Source organism: Hibiscus syriacus, unplaced genomic scaffold, assembly GCF_006381635.1.
Source record: "Hibiscus syriacus cultivar Baekdansim isolate YM2019G1 unplaced genomic scaffold, ASM638163v2 tig00112285_pilon, whole genome shotgun sequence".
NCBI lineage: Eukaryota > Viridiplantae > Streptophyta > Magnoliopsida > Malvales > Malvaceae > Hibiscus > Hibiscus syriacus.
Window position 1 is genome coordinate 1436380 of NW_024063293.1, and position 16283 is coordinate 1452662.

Genomic DNA, 16283 nt, shown 5'->3' on the forward strand with positions numbered 1-16283 from the left:
CCGCTCTCAGTTCATTAAGGTAGTAATAAGATGTAACAAGAGCTTCGATCATTATATTAATAGCTGAGCCTGGAGAGTAAAATGTCTGAGTTCATTACTAGGTGTTTGGTATGTCAGCAGGTCAAAGCAGAATACCAGGTTTCTTTAAGATTGCACCAATCGATTCAGATACCATAGTGGAAGTGGGACAGAGTGACTATGGACTTCATGACGAGGTTACGGATAATTAGACAAAGACACGATGCAGTGTGGTTGATGTTTAACCATTTGACTAAGATGACTCACTTTCTACATGTTCAAATAGATTATATTTTAAAAAGGCTAGTACAATTGTACGTCTGCGAGATTGTGAGGCTGAATGGAGTCTCGACTTCGATCATTTCAGGCAGAAACCCTTGTTTCACCTCTCAATTCTGGAAAACTCTTCATTCATTTCTAGGCACCAAGTTACACTTTAGCACCGCCTTCCATCCTCAGGCAGACGACCAATCAAAGCGTGTTATTCATATTCTAGAAGACATGCTTAGGTGCACCATCATATACCTTAAGGGTAGTTGGGAGGACCATTTATCACTAGTAGAGTTCGTTTACAACAATAACTACCATACTAGTATCCAAATGGCTCCGTAAGAGGCGTTACAAGCATGCAAGTATAGAACTCCGCTTTATTGGATAAAACTCAGTGAAGGAAAGATTATGGGTCCATATTTGATAAGAGAAAATGAGGTAAAATTTTGGTTGATTCAGGGTATGTTGAATGAAGCTTTTGACAAAAAGAGGTCATATACGAACTTGAAGTGTAAGGATATTGAGTATTACCGCAAATCTCAAGTTAGTAGTTTCGGGTCAATTTAGGAGTGTGTGTATATAAACCCATTAGCCTTGAAGGGAAACATAGACCGAGAGAGCTTTGGTTTGGGCTTGGGTTGGGCTCAAAAGATGATAAAAAGGATATTTTTAAGTGGTGACCAAAGCTTGAGGAAGTAAAGGAATAATTTACCCATTTTTGTTATTAAAGGCTGAAAATCCTTTAATTTCCATGAGGTAACACGCTAGAACCTTTTTTTCCACTCTTGTCTTTTTCTTATTCTTTCAAACTCTATTTCTCCCTCTAATGCTTAAGCAGCTAGAAACTTGTTGGCCTAAAATTCCAGTTCAGTTTAGCTAAGGTAAGAACCAAAATCATATCTTCTAGAGCTTCGATTTAAGCTCTCAAACACAAGTTTTGGTTATGGAAACCATTCATGGGTTTTAGTGGGGGTTGGAACCTTAAGTTACTTCAACTTGTTTTTGGAGGAATTGAGTCTTAGGAAATCTCCAAAGCATGTTTCTAAGCTCCTAATCTCGTTGTAACCCTTGTGCTTGATTCCTTGTCTAGTAAGAGAAGTTGGAGAAAGCTCCAAGATCAAAGGGAAGAAAACGTTGTCACTTGGTTGAGCTTTGGACACTTCCAACAACTTAGGGCATCAAGGTAACTCACTTCTAATTCACCTATACTAATATATAGATCACTAGGTGTGTTTGTTAGCTTACATGAGTCATGAAGTATGTTCATGGTAGGTTTCAGTATTTAGTGTTTTCCAGCATGTTAATAGACCTAATATAACCCCTATAATCAAACATAACACTTAAATAATGTTTAGAGACCTCAATAGGACTCATAGAAGTGCTGAAGAGGCTTTTTAATACCCGAAATAGGGTATTTCTCGCGTGAGTATCAGTACTAGAAGAACAATACCGATATTATTCTTCATACGCTAAAAATAAAGGGGTTTTGAGCTAGAAGCATCGATATACATGCAATGGGTATCAATACTATAGGTAAGGTATCAATACTCGCACGGTGGTATCGATACCAAGTTCACTTAGAATATTCCAACAGTCATGTTTGGTACCGATACTCATAGGAGTATCGATACCAAGAGTAGAGTATCGATATTCCTTAATAGGGGTATTAATACTTAGGTATTTTTTGAAACATCGAAGCCAAATTTGGTATCGATACTCAGGAAAGTATCGATACCCCAGACCAAAAGCATCGATGCTCAACCTATTGATACCATCCCTTTTCTATCAGTTTTAAATAAGTCAGTAGTATTAACACCCAAAGGTTAGTATCGATACCCATAGGCATATATCGATACTGAAGGGCTTAGTATTGGTACCCACAAATAGTTTTGGGTGAGAAACCGAAGGGTTTTTAAAGGATAGATTTGAGGGACCCAAGACCCGAGTCACTTTAACATATAATGATCGTATTGTTTAGATATATCTCAATCAGTGGTAAGGCACTTCAACTGCCAGTTGGGCACAGTTGGCCCAAGACTCGATAGAGTAAGTTCACCAGGTGTTTATTTTTATATATGTGGAGTTAATCGATTGGATGAATCATCCAAGAGGGGGTGAATTGCCAATAAAAACGCTGGTGGAAGCTTTTACCAAAAATTAAAAATATTTGCACAGTGATATAGAGTGGTTTGACTTTCTCAATCAAAGTCTACGTCCACTACCTTAGCTATCCACACTAAGGATTTTCCACAAATTCACTAATTTGTCTTTCTTTTGAGGACAAAGAGTAACCTTACAACTCCCTCAAGAATTATACCCCAAATTCTTGAGAACACTCTCTCCCAAAGAGAAAATTACAAATTCGCAAACTTTACAGAAAAACCTCTCAAGGTATATTGTTTGCACAATTCTAGAACAAGAAAAGAACACTCAAATATGAACACAATTGAGCACAAAGTGTGTTCTTGAAAGAAAAATGAATATTGAATTAAAATAGGCTTGAATTGCACAAACTTGATGTTTGATGCTTTCTCTCTTGATTCTTTCTGAATTCTTGTTGATAAATGGCTTCAGAACTTGTTTAAATACACCTTGGATTGATTTTTAACATTAGGGATCATTTGTGAAGTCAATAGAGCCGTTATGGTATGAATATCATTTAAAAAATATGTTGGGAGCGTAGGGGTATCAGTACACCTTCAAAGGGTATCGGTACACCCAGTGTAAAATTCAAATATTTTTATTGTTATTTGACCAAGTGTATCGATACACCCTAGGGGTATCGGTACACTAATTACATTCGATGTTTCTTGGAGCCAATTATAATATGAAGGGTATCAATACACTTGGCTGTGTATCGACACTCATATTACATTCGAAATTCAGAGGTATCGATACATCCTATAGGTGTATCGGTACACCCTTACTCAAAAATCATTTTTGGCTCGATTAAGGTTTGAAATACTTTGTAAAAATTGTTTCAAAAATATTTTAAGATTGAAACACAATTTTACACTTAAGTAAGGATTAAAATTGACATTTGAAAAATTGGAGTAATATTTTTTATATTCGATTATTTTAATCAAATATTGTTTTTGAAATCGAATATAAAATCTTAAAATTCATTTACACTTTATTTGTTATATCGAAACATCAAAACGTTTTCAACAATCTCCCCCTTTTTGATATAACAAAACATTTTAGTAATTTTAAGATTTTCTTTTTGAAAAATCATTTTTGAAAAACAATCTTGAAAAATTACTCCCCTTACTTTATTCTCCCTTTTTTTAAATCAAAAAGACTCTATAAAATGTTTAAAACAATTTTTTAAGAAAAATATCCAAATGATTTATATATATATAGCTATAGCTGCTAAGATCACAATCAAGAGAATTGTTAGCCATTAGTCCATAAACAATATTCATAAATGTGTAATGGTAATTGGTCATAATTTGTCTAAAATGTAAATGATGCATATATTAACATGAAAATTCAATTTAAGTTCAAAACTAATAAACATTCAATATTCAAACCAAAATCAAATCCAAACATAAAAATCCAAACATCCACAACACAAACATCCAAATTAGTAAAAAAAATTTAACAATTAAGTTCAAATTCAACCTATGAAAACTAGCAAGAGAAGTTTAGTCATCCATTGGTGGGTCAGGAGGAGGAAAATGTGCTCGTAGAGCAGCCATGTCGAGTGTAAGTGCATTGAGTCTGTCATTCATAGCATTGAGTCGATAATTCAATGTTTCGTTGTTAGCTCACATCTCCCGTTGGTTCTCCAATTGTTGAGCCCCCATAGCGGTAAAGTGGGACTCTATGGATGCAAACCTCAGGTCAAATGTCTCCATAAACGATCGAAAATATGGAGGCATATGATTCTCTTGCTGGACCAGCTCATCCTCAGCTAGATTAATGGGATAGTCGACACCCCAAAGAAGATCTTCAAACTCTAGATTATCATTAGCCGGTTCCGGTGCTGCTTGTGAAGAACTAGCGCCTGGTGTTTTCTGGGTTGATTGAACCCATTGATCTTTATCCCCATACCATCCCGATTTTTTCAAAGTTTTGAGATTTATTTGGCTTTTAAGAGGGATGGATACATCAAGCTAGACCTTAAGATTGAATTTGATAAAGAAATTACTAAGAAGACAATCGTAAACTAAGGTTTCTACGTGTTTATATGGGACGTTGTTTAAGGTTTTAACTAGTTCAGCAAAAATTATTTGTGGCAAATTTATTTTCTTATTATGTTGGATACAGTGTATCCACCATAAATCTAAAGCTCTAAGAGTGGAGTACCTATCTCCGGATGGTCTAAACCATAAAGAGATGATCAAATGAAGAAAACGTTCATGATGAGTTGACAACGTACTCGTACTAGCCTTGGCATTAAAACGGGTAGCCAAAATTTCTCTCTCATTATCTAAACCTTTGTTATCTAGACCAAATGTCCTAGTGATTGAGTCGGAGTCAATGTAAATGTATTGGCCTAAAAGATAAGACTTAATACTGACAGTGGTAGTTTGAGACTCGTTTTGGACACGAACCACATTGGAATAGAAAATGCGAACGCGTTGGTGATAAACGATAGGTTTAAGCTGAAAAAGTTTATCAAGTTTCCAAGATTGGAGGGTATGAAGATATTGAAATTTTATATCGATCATAGCTTGAATAGAAGGAATATGTTCTTCCCGAATATTATATGACTCAAATAGGTCAACAAACCTAGTGTAGAGGTTTTCTCGACAGCCAGGTTCGTTAAAATAATAATTTCGGATAGTCGTTTTGGTTTCATTTGGGTTTGGATTAGGAGGTGGAATAGGAGGTAGGTTTGGAGGTTGGTTTGACCGACTAGATGAAGTCCTAGGTCATTTGGAATAAGACATGATTTTAAATCGGAATGGGTAAGGATACCTGCAATTTTGAAAACACATGTATCCAACAATATCAATCCCAAAACTCAATATGAGTCATCAATATTCAAGGTTCTCTAAATAATATCCTAATGGGGAAAATTTGAAAACAATGTTTGAAAAATCATAATATGTATAGTTTTCATAAAAACAACATAATTAAATCAAAAACATCAATTTAAAATAAAATCATTTTTTATTTCAAAAATTAAGAAAAAAAGTTGAGAAAAAAATTGTGTTTTTGATGAAATATGTTGTAGATTCTTGTTCTAAACCAAAATCTATCAAATGCTCGATATCTATTTCGAACTAGAACTAACTAAAACAAGTCATATGTTCAAAAATCAATAAAATAGTGTTTTGGAAAAATTACCTTGAAAATTTTGGATTTGAGTGGAATGTGTTGATGTTTGCACGATTTTGATGATCATAGCAGGATTTGAAGTTGAAAACTAGTTGAATTCCGACTTGAATTGAAGGTTTTGAGCAAAATAAAGAGTAGGGTTGAGATAGGATAGAACGGCGGATAAGTGGTATATTTTGGGGTTTTGGCAAAAATGAGTTTTTAGGGATTTAAAGCCTAAACCCGACAGAGGGTATAGATACCCCTCTAGAGGTATCGATACACATTCAAGGAATATATCGGTACATATTCAAGGTGTATTTATATATAGCAAGGGGGTATCAATACCTAGGTATTGATACACTTTGCACAAAAATGTCAAAATCTGTTTTTAAGCACTTATAATGCTAAATTAATTAGCTCTAGTGGTATTGGCAACTCATATAACGAAAATTAACTATGTTCAATCAATTGAATCCACTCTTAAATTTTATTTAAACATATCTATTTTGAACTAGAACTAACTAAAACTAGTCCTATGTTAAAAAATCAATAAAATTGTGTTTTAGAAAAATTACCTTGAAAATTTTGGATTTGAGTGGAATGTGTTGATGTTTGCACGATTTTGATGATCATAGCAGTATTTGAAGTTGAAAACTAGTTGAATTCTGATTTGAATTGAAGGTTTTGAGCAAAATAGAGAGTATGGGTTGAGAGAGGATAGAATGATAGATGAGTGATATGTTTTGGGGTTTTGGCAAAAATGAGTTTTTAGGGATTTAAAGCCTAAACCCGACAGGGGGTATCGGTACCCCTTTAGGGGTATCGATACACATTCAAGGAATGTATCGATACACATTCAAGGTGTATCGATATATAGCAAAGGGGTATCGATACCTAGGTATCGATACACTTTGCACAAAAATATCAAAATATGTTTTTAAGCACTTATAATGCTAAATTAATTAGCTCTAGTGGTATTGGCAACTCATATAATGAAAATTAACTATGTTCAATCAATTAAATCCACTCTTAAAATTTATTTTAACATATTATTAATTTTCACTAAAGATCATAAACTCCCCCTAACTATTAGCATAGAATGCATTTAAAAATGTTATTTTTATAAGCATTTTTCATTTGCTAATTAAAAGTGCTAAATTTACTTAAAACATTAAGTCAAGATAGGTCAGTTAAACCTAATTCTCTCCTAAGTGTCCAAAATATTTCTTTATCTAAAGGTTTTGTAAAAATATTAGCTATTTGATGCAAAGTATCAACAAATTCTAGAACTACATCTCTTTAAGTAACATGATCTCTAATGAAATGATGTCTAATTTCAATGTGCTTAGTTCTAGAGTGTTGGATGGGATTTTTAGTGAGAAAAATAGAACTAGTATTGTCACACTTGATAGGAATGGCACCAACTTCGATTCCATAATCTAAAAGTTGTTGTTTCATCCATAAAACTTGTGCGCAACAACTACCCACTGAATGTATTCCGCTTTAGTGGTAGATAATGCAACACTATTTTGTTTCTTTGAAAACCAAGAAATCAACACATTTCCTAGGAGTTGACAAGTACCGTAGGTGCTTTTCCTATCTATTTTACATCCTCCATAATCCGCATCAGAGAAAGCATGCAAGCTAAAACTAGAGTATCTAGGATACCAAAGTCCTAAACTAGGAGTGTCCTTAAGGTATCTAAAGATTCTCTTAATGGATTTTAGATGTGGTTCCTTAGGGCATGATTGAAATCTAGCAAATAAGCAAACACTAAACATAATGTCTAGTCTACTTGCGGTTAGATAAAGCAAAGAGCCAATCATAGACCTATAAAGTTTAACATCTACACATTTACCTCCTTCACCTTTGTCAAGCTTTGTAGATGAGCTCATTGGAGTGGTTTGGGGTTTCACATTCTCAAATCCAAACTTTTTTAGCATATCATTGATGTAGTTTGCTTGATTGAGGAAGATGTTATCTTTTCTTTGTTTGATTTGGAGCCCCAAGAAAAATGAAAGCTCCCCCATCATGCTCATCTCAAATTCACTCTGCATTAGCTTAGAAAATTCTTGGCAAAGAGCTTCATTAGTAGAACCAAAAATTATATCATCAACATAAATTTGAACTATTAATAAATCTTTACCTTTTCGCTTTAAAAACAATGTAGTGTCAACATTCCCTATTGAAAAACCTTTTTGTATTAAAAAGTTTGACAATCTTTCATACCAAACTCTAGGAGATTATTTTAAACCATGAAAAGCTTTTGTCAATTTAAAATCATGATTTGGAAATTTTGAATCTTCAAAACCAGGAAGTTGTTCCACATACACTTCTTCTTTTATAAAACCATTTAAAAATGCACTTTTAACATCTATTTGATATAATTTAAATTCATTGAAACATGCAAATGCTAATAACATTCTTATTGCTTCCATCCTAGCTACGGGAGCATATGTTTCATCATAGTCTATGCCCTCTTCTTGAGTATAGCCTTGAGCAACAAGTCTAGTCTTGTTCCTCACTATGTTACCACTTTCATCTAGTTTATTCCTAAACACCCATTTATTACCTACAATAGATTTATTACTAGGCCTTTCAATTAATGTCCATACTTTACTTCTCTGAAATTGATTTAACTCTTCTTGCATAGCCATAATCCAATTTTCATCATCTAATGCTTCTTCAATATTCTTAGGCTCTATGCATGAGATAAATGCAACATAATTACATACATTTCTAAGAGAAGATCGAGTAGTTACCCCTTTGGATGGATCACCTAAAATCTCACCATCCTTGACATAGTTGAACTCTTTTGGGTATGAGATTTCCCTTTCCTCAATAGTCAGATTCTTGAAGGCATCTTGAGTTTCCTCATCCTTCACTTCTTCCTTTGATGATGGTTCTCTAATGTCATGTCCAACGTCATGTGCATTTACAATACCTACGTCATCATCAACATAAGAATACTTCCTCGGAAGGGGATTATCATCGAAAACAACATGTATAGACTCTTCTACCACTAAATATCTTTTATTAAATACCCGATAAGCTTTAGAATTTAAGGAATAACCCAGAACAATTCCTTCATCACTTTTAGCATCAAATTTGCCAAAATTGTCTTTACTGTTGTTTAAAACAAAACATTTACATCCAAAAGAATGAAATAGCTAATGTTAGGTTTTTTATTTTTGAAAAGTTCATATGGAGTTTTCTTTAAAATAGGCCTAATCATTACTCGATTCATAACATAACAAGCGGTATTTGTGGCTTCCGCCCAAAAATATTTTTGCAAATTGTTTTCACAAAGCATGATTCTAGCCATTTCTTCTAAAGTTCGATTTTTCCTCTCAATAACTCCATTTTGTTGAAGGGTTCTAGGTGCTGAAAAATTATGGCTAATTCCATTAGAATTATAAAACTCAGTAAATCCAAGATTTTCAAATTCAGTACCATGATCACTCGAAACACTGGAAACGGAGTAACTTTTTTCGTTTTGGATTACTTTTGAAAACGTGATGAAATTTTCTAATGTTTCATCTTTAGTACTGAAGAATAGAACCCAAGTATATCTAGAATAGTTATCTACCAATACAAAACAATATTGTTTTCCACCCAAACTAGTAGTCCTAATTGGCCCAAAAAGATCTATATGGATCAATTGTAATACTCTACTAGTTGATACATTATTAATGGATTTAAAGGAAACTTTCTTTTGTTTTCCTTTTGAGCATGCATCACAGATTTTATCTTTGTCACACCTCCATTTTTGTCGTTAAGCTCTATAAATTGGCTCTTGTCTCCGGTCATATGTCTTGAGCATCCACTATCAAGGAACCATGAATTTGAACTTGTATTTTGTGCCTTGTAGCAATGCTTCTTTTCCTACAAACATAGATTAATTTCTAATTTTTGGTAACCAAATTCTTTTGGGTTCATATTCATTAATCCCTAAAATCCTAATCCCCTTGGGAATCCATTTATTTAGGATATCCTTATCTTTAGTAGTATTGAGTCCTTTAGGGACCCATAGACTTCTGAATATTTTTCTATTAGAGGTTCTATGGGGCCCTCTATGATTGTAGTTTTTAAAATTCTTTCTAATATAGTTGGATTTTGAATTTTCTCCTTTTTTAAAACGTTTTGGTCTAACTTTATTGAAAGAAGTTTTAAGATCATCAATTTCTTTTTTATGATCATCGTTGACTCTTGAAAGTAAATTATGCAAATCATAAATTTTCTTTTCAAACTCATCTAGTTTGATTTACAAATTTTTAATCTTACTCTCAAGATCAATGTTGGTCTTGGACATGAGATCATTTTCGTTTTTCAATTTTAATATATCATTTTTTTTATTTCAAAAATAATTTATCATAATCCGAAGTCAACCCAGTATATTCCTCTAATAACTCATCAAAAGAATAATCTTCTAAATCAAATGAGTTAGAGGTTACCTGAGAATCTTCCTCGGTGGCCATCAAGTACAGGTTCAATACTTCTTGTTCCTCTTCATTTGATGATTCATCATCATCGCTCCAAGTAGCCAAGTGTGCCTTGTATTTTTTCTTTGATTGGCCCTTCTTCTTTAATTACGGGCAATCGTATTTAACATTCCCAGCCTTTTTGCATTCGTAGCATATGATCGGGTCCTTCTCCTTTGGTTCATTTTTGAAGCCTTCATTTCTTTTGAATTTTCTTCCTTTGTTGGACTTCATTAATTTTCTGAACCGTTGATAACTCCGTAAAAAGACTTAATTCCTAGTCTTTTCACTTAAGTTATTTCTCATCTAGACAAAGTATGCACTGCATTTTTAGTTGCATTTAGTTGCATATAGGTTATATTAGATTGTGGTGAATAAGTTTTGCTTAGGCAAGATTTATTTGGTTTGACTGATGCTGCTAAAGAGAAAGGGTTGTTTGGGTTGTGTTTGTGCAGGAATCCTACAGAGGAAGAACATTTTAGTCGTGACAATATAAAAGTGCAGAGGCCAACGGAACAAATAAGAACGTGAGGAGCAGATTTATCTCGCTAAGGCAAGATTTATTTGAGGAAGTTTGAAGCAGGTGTGGCTAAATCGTCTATGTCACACGCCAGCTGGATGACCTACTTCACGTGCAAGCAAGCCTCAATTATTATGACAGCCGCCAACCGCCTTTCCTTTTTAAGTTTGGACAATTAATAACGGCTAGTTAAGAAAACTCCAAAAGTAGACAAAGACCTAGGAGGTCTTTCCTTATAAATAACCAGCCGCAGCCGCCAAACAAAAGGGGGCAAGGAAGAAGAGAGAAGAGCTTTACCTAAGGCGTGAGTAAGAAACTGCAGTACTTTCCCACCGTCTATCCACCAACCTTCCTTGGTGTCCTCTATAGCTAGACGATAACAGAGCGGTGATCAGACCTCGAGAGAGGGTGATCACCAAGGCAGGCGCGGTGCTGATCATGATTGTCGCGACAGAGCCCCCGGTTTTGAGAGTCGTTCTTCCTTTGTTTTTAACCTTTATCTATTTGGGTTGTATTAAACGTTGAATCCTGGATGATCTTTGATAGCACCATGAATGCTTTACTTGGTGTTAAACTTTGTTTTGCCTGAATAATATTTTAATGTTTATGAATTATGAATTATGTTTCGCTTATGACTGTTTTGTTCATAGTTTAAATATTTTACCTTAGTACTGTAAGAGCATGAGAGATAGCCTTTTGTCTAGATAAGTGATTCTTAAATTCGAGAAAATTAAGATAGATCAATGTGAGCAATGGAATGAATCTGGGATGGTGAAGTTCTAACTTGTCTACCTTAGAGATAAGGAGTGAGTTTCAAACGACTAAAAGGGATAGATGATAGAGTAGGAGATAATACGTCTATAGTTAACACCGAGGGGTATTGTCGTATCAACCGTCTAATAATACCTAGTAATCCTGTCGGGCAGTTTTAGTGAGTCATAATAAGTTATTCTAAACTGAGAATATTTGTTGTCAAGACAATGGTTTAGCATAAGTGCTCTGAAACACGTCTGAATATGTGAGGTTATTTGCATTATATTTAAATCATCACTTATTTTATTAGTCTGCATATTAATTTTGCCTCAACCAAACCTTTCTGAAATCATTGAATCATTTTCTTAGTTCATTAATATTAGTTTTTAGGATAATACTTAGTAGGACTTAGCGTGTGACATTAGTTCTAGTTGTGGTGAAAATATATTTCTAATCCAATCCCTGTGGAGACAATACTCACTCACTATTATATTACTTGCATCGATTGTGTATACTTGCACAAAATTGCTTGCCTTAGCATATACATTTACAAGCGATCAAGTTTTTGGCGCCGTTGTCGGGGATTGGCAACTGACGATATTTTTTGCCATAACAAGTTCTCTTTGTCACATTATATTAGTCTAACATAGTTTACTATTTTATTTTGTAGGTTTTAATTATTACATGACCTTGAGATCTTCTGGTAAGCCTTTGGAACCATTCGACCCTGAAATTGAGCAATCACTTAAACAAAGGTTACGTGCCCAAAGAACCAGAGAACAATCAAATCAATTTCAAATGCAACACAACATGGGAGATTTAGGAGATCCAGATGCAGCAATTAATCTTCAAGTTGCAAGACCAAAAGTGATACGAGATTATTTGAACCCTATTCTCAATGATCTCAATCCAGGTATAGTGGCACCTAAGATCCAAGCCACTCACTTCGAACTCAAACCGGTGATGTTTAACATGTTAAACTCTATCGGACAATTTGGTGGTTCACCCAATAAAGATGCGAGACAGCATGTTTGTGATTTCCTTGAAGTATGCGACTCGTTTCGGCAACAAGGAGTACATAAGAATGTGCTAAAACTGAAGCTTTTCCCTTACTCCCTACGCGATAGAGCAAGAGCCTGGCTCAGCGGAGTTCCTTCCGGCTCAATGGAGTCATGGGTAGACTTATGCAAGAGTTTCCTACTGCGATACAATCCGCCTAATATAAACACTCAGCTTCGAAATGACATTTCTAGTTTTCGCCAATGAGATGATGAATCAATGTACGAATGCTGGGATAGGTATAAAAGTCTACTTCGCAAATGTGTTAACCATGTATTTCACGATTGGACGCAAGTGGTAATGTTTTACAATGGAGTCAACGCACCAACTCGAATGATGCTAGATGCCTCAGCGAATGACACCTTACTAGACAAATCACTCGATGAAGCTTTTGACATCCTCGACAGGATAGCAAATAATAATTATCAATTTCCAAGTGCAAGATTGGGAGCTGGCAGAAAAACATCAAGAGCATATGAATTAGAAGGTAAAGATTTGGTAGCAGCTCAACTTTCGGCCATAACAAATATATTGAAAATTTTGCAACGTCCTAATGAGGTAAGAGAAGTTAAGGTGACCAATAATGTATGCCTATTCTGTCACGGCAACCATCATGAGAGTGAATGTCCTAAAAATCATGAGTCAACCAATTTTGTGGGCAACTATAATCGGAATAATAATAACCCCTATTCGAATACATACAATCCTGGTTGGAGACAACACCCAAATTTTTCATGGAGTAATCAAGGGAACAGTAACATTCAAGCCGCAAACTACAAGCTACAGCAAAATAATTCTAACCATCAACATTTTTAGAATCAACATTATTAGCAGCCCTGGAAGAACAATAAAGGTATAGCTTCTTCCTCTAACACCAATTCAAATACTAATTCCTTGGAGTTATCATTGCAAGAATTCATGGCCTAGACAAAAGATTTCATGGCTTCCACAAAGACCTTGATGCACGAACACTCTGCAACAATTAAAAATCAAGGAAATTTGCTACAAAGCCAAGCAACGCTTTTGCAAAGCCATACTTCATCTCTCAGAGCGTTGGAGAATCAAGTGGGACAAATTGCTACGTCATTACATTCTCGCCCACATGGAAATATCTCTAGTGATACTGAAGTCAATAAGCATCATGGGAAGGAGCAATGCAATGTACTTACGCTAAGGAGTGGAAAACAAGTCAACCAAGATGACAAGTTTGAGGGAGAACACCTGAACAATCCTCGCCAAGGCGTAACACAACTGGATGATCAATCTGAGAATGTTGAACGAGGAGAAGTGCCTGAAGAGATGGAAAAGAGTGAAGGCTCAGAAGAGCATCGACCGGATAACAAAAAATTCATGGTCAAGGCCAGCGATTACTCAGCACCATCAGCAGTCGATGTGAGACCTCCACCACCGTTCCCTCAACGGTTGAAGAAGCATGATGATGAAATCTAGTTCAAGAAATTTGTTGATCTGGATCAGTTGTGTATTAATGTACCCTTACTTGAAGCCATCGAACAAATGCCTTCTTATGCCAAGTATCTTAAGGAAATTTTTACAAAGAAAATGAAGGTAGAACGTGTCGCCACGGTAATAGAAATCTGTTCAGCAATAAGCAAACTCCCACTAAAACAAAAAGACTCTGGTAGTTTTATAGTACCATGTTCTATTGGTAATGACTTAATAGGATGAGCTCTTATTGATTTAGGATCAAGTGTAAACTTGATACCAAAGTTCATATTTATGAAGCTAGACGGGTATCACAACCAACCCACCTCAGTCATCCTACAGTTGGTTGATCAGTCTTATGTGCGACCCGATGGCATAACAAAAGACGTCATAGTGAAGGTGGATAAATTCGTATTTCCAGTAGATTTTCTCATCTTGGATTACGAAGCCATTGAAAACACACCAATCATTCTGTGACACTCCTTCTTAGCCACCAGGAGAATCATCATGGATTATGAAAAGGGAGAATTCACCATGAGAGTAAGCGAGCAAAGTGTAACTATCAATGTATTCAACTCCATAAAATACATGGACAATTCAGAGGAATACCAATTCATTAACGAGATTGAAGAAAATGCAATCCTTGGATGAGGTAAACCCCTAAGGCTCGATGAATACAGTACATTATACCATGAACCTACAATCGAGATAAATAAAGCAGAAAACTTTGGCCCATACGAACTATTTTCAGAAGACGATCCTGAAAATCATGGCCTCGACCACAGAAATCAGAGCAATGAATACCCTGAAAATAATACCAATACAAGATACGGAGGAAAGACAAGGGACCAATCGAGACTTCTTCATAACAGATCAGGTATAAAATTTGAACCCTTAGATTATGATGAAGTTAAATCTCATGAGTCATCTTCACAACATACACTGAAGTTGGAACTTAAAACTTTGCCATCACATTTGAAATATGTTTATCTATGAGTTGATGAAACCTTACCAGTGATAATTTTTGCCATCCTAACCTCCGAACAGGAGAATAGTTTGTTGAATGTCTTGTCACAGCACAGGAAAGTTATAGGATGGACGATGTCATACTTGAAAAGAATCAGTCCGACCATATGCATGCACAAAATCAACCTTGAATATATCCATAACACTATGGTAGAACCCCAAAGACAGCTCAACCCGATCATGAAAAAGGTAGTCATGACGGAAATTATAAAATGGCTGGATGCGGGAGTAACTTATCATATATCCTATAGTTCATGGGTTAGCCCAATACAATGCGTACCAAAGAAAGGTGGTGTGACCGTGGTTAAAAGCGAGCATGACGAGCTACTCACCACAATAACAGTCACGAGATGGTGCATATGCATGGATTACAGGAAGCTCAACAAAGCCGCAAAGAATGATAATTTTCCCCTCCCTTTTATCAACCAAATGTTGGATAGACTAGCGGGAAAAGCATTTTACTACTTCCTCGATGGATACTCGGGGTATAACCAAATTGTCATAGCACCAGAAGACCAAGAAAAAATAACTTTCACATGCCCATATGGTACCTATGCATTTAGACGAATGCCGTTTGGACTGTGTAACGCTCCAGCTAAATTCCAAAGATGTATGATGGCAATCTTTTCGGATATGGTGGAAGAGTGCATGGAAAAATTTATGGACGATTTCTCCGTATCGGGTGATGATTTTGACTGATGTATTGGCAATTTATCCAAGGTGTTGAAACACTGTGAAGAAGCCAACCTAGTACTGAACTGGGGAAAATGCCATTTTATGGTGACCGAAGGAATAGTGTTGGGTCACAAAATTTCATGCCATGGCATCAAAGTCGACAAAGCCAAGGTGGATGTAATTACAAATCTTCCCTCACCTACTAATGTGCGAGGTGTACGCAGTTTCCTGGGACATGTAGGCTTCTACAGTCGGTTCATAAGAGACTTTTCACAAATTTCTAAACCCTTATGTCTTTTGCTTCAATAAAATCATCCATTTTAATTCACTAATGATTCTTTGAATGCCTTCACAGATTTGAAAAAAAAACCTTCAGCAGCACCAATTGTCATCCCACCATACTGGAATGAACCATTTGAGCTCATGTGCGACGCTAGTGACTATGCAGTCGGAGCAGTGTAAGGGCAACGGAAAAGTAAATTTTTCACGTCATATACTATTCAATTCGAACTTTTAATGATGCACAAGTGAACTATACCACCACTGAAAAATAACTCTTAGCAGTAGTATTTGCATTCGATATGTTTAGGCCATATCTAATAGGCACTAAGGTAATTGTGTACACGGATCACTATGTCATTAAATATCTGATTAATAAAAAAGATACAAAGTCTAGACTAATTCGGTGGATATTACTATTGCAAGAATTTGATTTAGAGATCAATGATAGAAAAGGTATAGAAAATCAAGTGAGATACCATTTGTCT